Source organism: Azolla caroliniana, unplaced genomic scaffold, assembly GCF_043228905.1.
Source record: "Azolla caroliniana isolate FFs.n. ecotype wild unplaced genomic scaffold, voAzoCaro1.0.p SCAF_14, whole genome shotgun sequence".
NCBI lineage: Eukaryota > Viridiplantae > Streptophyta > Polypodiopsida > Salviniales > Salviniaceae > Azolla > Azolla caroliniana.
This window is the reverse complement of record NW_028230449.1, coordinates 8,377,224-8,383,407: the sequence shown is the minus strand read 5'-3', so window position 1 is coordinate 8,383,407 and position 6,184 is coordinate 8,377,224.

The following is a 6,184-nucleotide window of genomic DNA, read 5'->3' as shown; positions in this document are numbered from 1 at the left end:
AATTAGTACTAGAGATGAGGATTAATACGAAGAGGGAAGGAGGGTGTAGAACTCTCTAGAGGAGAGAGAGAGAATGATGATAACAAATGATATATTATATGAAGAGAATATACAAGAATAGCTAGGAGGCTTAAGATTGGTGTTGAACCGAATTGGTTCGAAATAATGCCTTATGCCTCTATTTATAGTGTTGTCCAGATTAATCTTGAAGTTTCTAGAATGTTCCAGAGTAATCTAGAACATACATGATTTTCCTATAGAAATAATAAATGAAACTAATATATTTCATATTACAATTCATGGTTTAATGGCAAGGGTTTAACCCATGTAACACAAGTTCATGGGTTCGAATCCTTTCGGAGCCATACCATGTCGTATCATGATTCTACCCCCCCCCCCCCCCCCCCCTTGTTAAGAGCTTGAGCATTTGCAACATTCTCGACTGGTTCCCAAGTACGCTTGCTTGGACTATAGCCTAGCCAATCGACCAAATAGAAGAGCTTGTTGCGAACAATCTTGGAATCAAGGATGGCAACAACTTCGTACTCAGGTCCTGCTTCAAGCTCAATCGGGAGTGGAGGTGGTGTAATACGATTCGGAATAGTGTTGTCTTGATAGGGTTCGAGAAGATAACTATGAAAAACCAGATGTAACCGTAGTTGCGGAGGTAGATCAAGAAGAAACGTGACATCATTAATTTATTCGATAATACGGAAAGGACCTAATAGTCGATAATCCAATTTATTACATGGTCAAGGATAATCCAATTTATTGCATGGTCAAGTAGTCTTGATGTGTCGTCGTAATAGCCATACCCGATTTCCAATGTCAAAACAGGATGGAAGTCGATGACGATCCGCATAAGCCTTTTGTGTTTGTTGAGCTTGATGTAAATGGGTAGATAGGTTTGCCTGTATCTTGCATAATCTCTCCAAATGATCCTCTGCACGAGGATTTGTGGGTAAGTCAGGAGTTTTGAACATAGACCATCGAGGATGATAACTTGTATAAGCATAAAATGGTGTAACCCTAGTCGATGACTGGATAAAGTTATTCTAAGCAAATTCGACAAAGTGGAGAATATCCGCCCAATCATCTTGTTCATAGCTTAGAAAACACTGAAGATACTGTTGCATCGTTTGATTTGTTCATTCTGCTTCGCCGTTTGATTGAAAGTGATAGCCGGAGGAGAGGTTACAAGTGACCTTGAGCATTTTGAAGAGATTCTTCCCAACTTTTGAGACGAATTGAGGTCCACGGTCGTTGATGATACTATCCGGGAGGCCATGATGCCGAAATACCTCACGCATGATAATTTTGGCAGTTTCTTCACTAGCAATTGCCTTAGTACAAGGCAGGAAATGTGCCATCTTAGTATATCGATCCACTATTGTTAAGATGACATCAAATCCCTTTGAAATTGGAAGATCTGTGATAAAATCTAGAGAAATGGATTGCCATGGCTTGCTTGGAATTGGTAATGGTTCCAATAAACCATATGGATGATGTCTTGGCCTCTTTGCTTTGCAACATGTATCACATGTCTAAACATAGTCTTCGACAAATCGTCGCATATGAGGCCACCAAAATGATCGTTGTACGAAATCCAACATTTTAGTACTACCAAAATGTCCAGTTGTATATGTGTCATGACAATTTTGGACTACTCGAAGACGACAAGAACCATTGGGAACATACAAGAGTTTCTTAAAGAATAGTAATCCGTCATGACATTTGAATTGTCGATAGTCCGTACCTGGTTGTTGCGACTTTGAATAGGTTGCCTGCGAGGGATCAATTGTTACCGGCCGGCATGGAGTCCAAAATACGGAGTGAAGGAGTTAATTAAGTATGGTTGTAAATAAGCATAGTGTGGACGGACGGACTGGAAACGGTATGCCGTTCCAGATCCGGACGGATCCCGAATAGGTGCGATAGGCACCGTTTTGTACTACGGGCCGGAAACCTATTTAAAGGCCCGGACCCCATTGTAATCGCAACGGATAATTAATAGAGCTTATGATGTTTATACTTCTGTCTTGATTTCCGTTCTGTAATTACTGTTATATCTTACGCGTGTAATTAACCAAAGCATTCTAATCGTGTAACCTACGTAAGTCGGTGTAATCGTTGAATACTATTCCTATGCCGTAATCACCCTTTGGTGAAGTGTCTCTGTGACACCTTGTGTTAGGCCTTGTCCGGTCAGAGAATAACACAGTTTTGGCGACCACGATTCCTGCTTTCTCGCAGCGAACGACGGTAATGGATGACTAGACCAACGCACGACTTGGTTACAGACCGAGCTCGACGCCTCACCGAACGACAAAGACGGCGTGAGACTTTCCAGCAAGCAGCGCACGAAATTCGCTCGGATCGTTCGTTCTCCAACGAGATCCGGAGAGTCGCGGAGGAATCCCTTCGGTTACGGCAAACACGCGACCAGGACGACGAAAGCAGTCTAAGTAGTCTCCGGGAAACCGAACACCTCCTCGAGGCGCTGGCAGGCGGAGAAAACGAGGCAGAAGCCTTTTCAGCCTACGAATCGGATTCCGAAGGGGGATACAACGTGCACACGAACTACCGGAGCAGCAACGATACCCCCGGCGGCCCGGAGGACGACGGGTCGGATACCGTACCGACTCCAGAACCGGAACCGCTCAACCAGGGCTATCCGGAACCGCAAACGGAAGCCGTCAACCCACCAACACCGGAAGTGGAAGAAGCAAAGCCACCAACACCAACGAAAGAGCCGGCAAAGGTACCGGAAGGAGAGCCGGTGAAGGAACCGGAAAAAGCACCGGCACAAGAACCGGAAGTGGAACCGGAGGAAAAACCGGAAAGATATCAACAAACGCCACTAAACCGCGGCCTAATACTGGACGACGACATGCCGTTCCAATACTCAAAGTATCGCGATGATCCGGACGCGGAAGCGCATGTTCATGACTTCGAGCAGACATGGGAAGCAAATCACACGTCCCAGCGAATGACACCGGAGGAAGAAGAACGCTCGAAGATAGCGGAATTCGGAGTTGAAAGGAATAGACGCTTCGATTCACCTTCTTCTCTCGGCCACAACCGAGTAATCGCGGATCAATGCAGCAGAAAATAGGAACCACACGAAAGAAAAAAAAACAAGAACGCGAGTACACAGGGATTAATGTGGAAAACCCAGACGGGAAAAACCACGGGAGTACAAGACTCCAACCCAACACTATACAGAGAAGTATACAATGGCGAGCTGCAAGGCGACGACCTTGAGCTCGCTGTCCTCGCCACAGGCGGCGGAAATACACAGAGGCGTCTACCTCTTCCTCTCTCGCGCTCTATCTCTCTCTCTCTCTCTCTCACGGCTGCTTACACTTCACTCCTCTTGAGTGGAAAAACAGAAAAATGAGAAGCAACAACAAAACTGTTTGCCCTAAGTCATATTTATACTTATATGACTTTGGGCTATTTACAACTGTAACCTCAGGGGCCCATAGCGAACATATTCACGGATATGTCCCTGCATCCGGATCGCTCTCCGGGTACATTCGTCATCCGGTACCGAAACCGGGGTCTTCGTCATCCGGATCCGAAACCGAAACCGGGCTCGTCGGCATTCATCTCCGATATCCGACCATCCCATGCGAAGGGACCGTAATCCCAACAAACTCCCCCTTCACTTCGGCATGGGATGTCTCTCCAATCCGACCCTCTTCCGGCATGCTTCCAGCTTGTCGGGTGTGAGGACCTTGGTCAGCATATCCGACCCGTTCTCGTCCGTGTGGATCTTTGTCAGCACGAACTCCTTGTCTTCTATCCTTTCCCGGATCCAGTGATATCTTCGCTGGATGTGCTTCGTCCGGGAGTGATAGGCCGCGTTCTTCGCAAGGTGGATTGCACTCTGACTGTCACAGTAGAGTCGGTACTCCTCCTATTGGATACCGAGCTCTCTAATGAAGTCCTTCATCCATATTATTTCCTTGCCGGCTTCAACAGCCGCCATGTACTCCGCCTCCGTGGTTGACAACGCAACCGTCTTCTGCAGCCTCGACTGCCATGAAACAACTCCCCCTGCATACGTCATCACATACCCTGATGTGGACCGGCTGGTATCTGCATCAGCCGACATATCCGAATCGGTGAAACCGTCGAGTTCGGGTTTACCGGAGCCGAATCGGAGGCACACATTCGCTGTGCCCTTCAGGTATCGGAGTATCCACTTGACCGCGTTCCAATGCTCTTTGCCGGGATTGCTCATGTACCGGCTCACCACTCCGACTGCATATGCTATGTCCGGTCTCGTACACACCATGGCGTACATCAAGCTCCCGACGGCTGAGGCATACGGCACTTTCATCATATCCTCCTTTTCAGCCTTTGTCTTGGGACTTTGCTTGCTGGACAGCTTGCAGTTTGCCGGGAGGGTCGATCCGACCGGTCTTGCTTCCGACATGTTGAACCGGTGAAGCACCTTCGTCACGTACTTCTCCTGTGACAGCCACAACTGCTTCTTCTTCCGGTCCCGGATGATGTGCATCCCTAGTATTTGCCTCGCCGGACCCAGGTCCTTCATTGAGAAGGTTCGGTGAAGAGCCTTCTTCAGCATCCGTATCTTGACCTGGTCCCGTCCGACGATCAACATGTCGTCCACGTACAGGAGGAGTATTAGAAAGTCTCCTCCTTCGAATTTCTTCACAAACGCGCAGTGGTCGGACTGCGTTTTGAGGTACCCTTCGTCGGTCATGAAGGAGTCGAACTTCCGGTACCATTGCCGGGGAGCCTGCTTCAGTCCGTAAAGGCTCTTCTTCAACCGGCATACCAGGTGCTCCTTCCCTTTCTTCTCGAATCCTTCCGGTTGCTGCATGTAAATCTCTTCTTCGAGGTCACCGTGAAGGAATGCCGTCTTCACGTCCATCTGTTCTACCTCGAGGTCCATGCTTGCCGCTATGCTCAGCACCGTCCGGATGGAGGTCATCTTCACTACCGGGGCAAATATCTCGTCGAAGTCGACGCCCTTCTTCTGCTGAAACCCCTTCACCACGATCCTGGCTTTATATCTCGGGGGGTTTCCGGCATCTCCCGGTTTCAGCTTGAACACCCACTTGTTTCGAAGTGCCCGCTTTCCTTTCGGCAACTCCACAAGTTCATATGTGAGGTTCTCATGCAGGGAATCCATCTCGTCCTGCATGGCACTCAACCACCTGCGGCTCTGGGTGTCATGCTTTGCTTCTTCAAAGCTCTCCGGCTCCCCTTCGTCGGTTAGCAGCACGTGCTCTGGTTCCGGAAATCTCCGGGGGGCTCTCCTCTCTCTTAGAGGATATCTCCGTTCGGGAGCTTCGGTAACCGGTTCTTCCGATTCTTCTTCTTCATCCGAATCCATTTCGGGATCGGGGCCGGTTCCGGTATCATTTTCATCTTCTTCGGCCGGTTCTGTTTCTTCACCGTCTTCGGCCGGGTCCTCGAGTGCTAACCGGTCCCTTGCCGGTCGGGACTGCTCCTCGTAGAGTTTATCCTCACCGGTCGACTTGGAGCTCTTCATCTTCTTCTCCGACTCCCAGTCGGCGAGTGTCTTGTCCTCCATAAAGACGATATCTCGACTCCTGAATATCTTCTTGTCGACCGGGTCCCATACTCGGTAGCCGAACTCGTCGTCGCCGTAACCGAGGAATATGCATGGCCGGGTCTTCGGATCTAGCTTTCCTCTCCGGTCCTTCGCCACGTGCACGTATGCGAGACACCCGAACACCTTCAGATGCCGGTAGGATACTTCCCTACCGGTCCACACTCTCTGCGGCGTGTCTCCGTCCAAAGGTACTGAGGGTGATCGGTTTATCACATATGTCGCCGTCGACATTGCCTCAGCCCAAAACCCCTTGGGTAATTTCGCATGCGCCAGCATACTCCGAACCCTCTCCATTATGGTCCGGTTCATCCTCTCGGCCAGCCCGTTCAGTTCCGGCGTCTTCGGCACAGTAAACTCGAGTCGGATTCCCTTCGAGCGACAGTACTCCTGGAACTGCCCTCGGTATTCCCCTCCGTTGTCCGCTCGTATCGCTTTCAGCTTCTTGCCGGATTCCCTTTCCACTCTCGCGTGGAGTTCTTTGAAGACGCACAACACTTGGTCCTTTGTCTTCAACGGTGCCGTCCACAGCTTCCGGCTGTGATCATCAATGAATGTTACGAAGTACTGGGC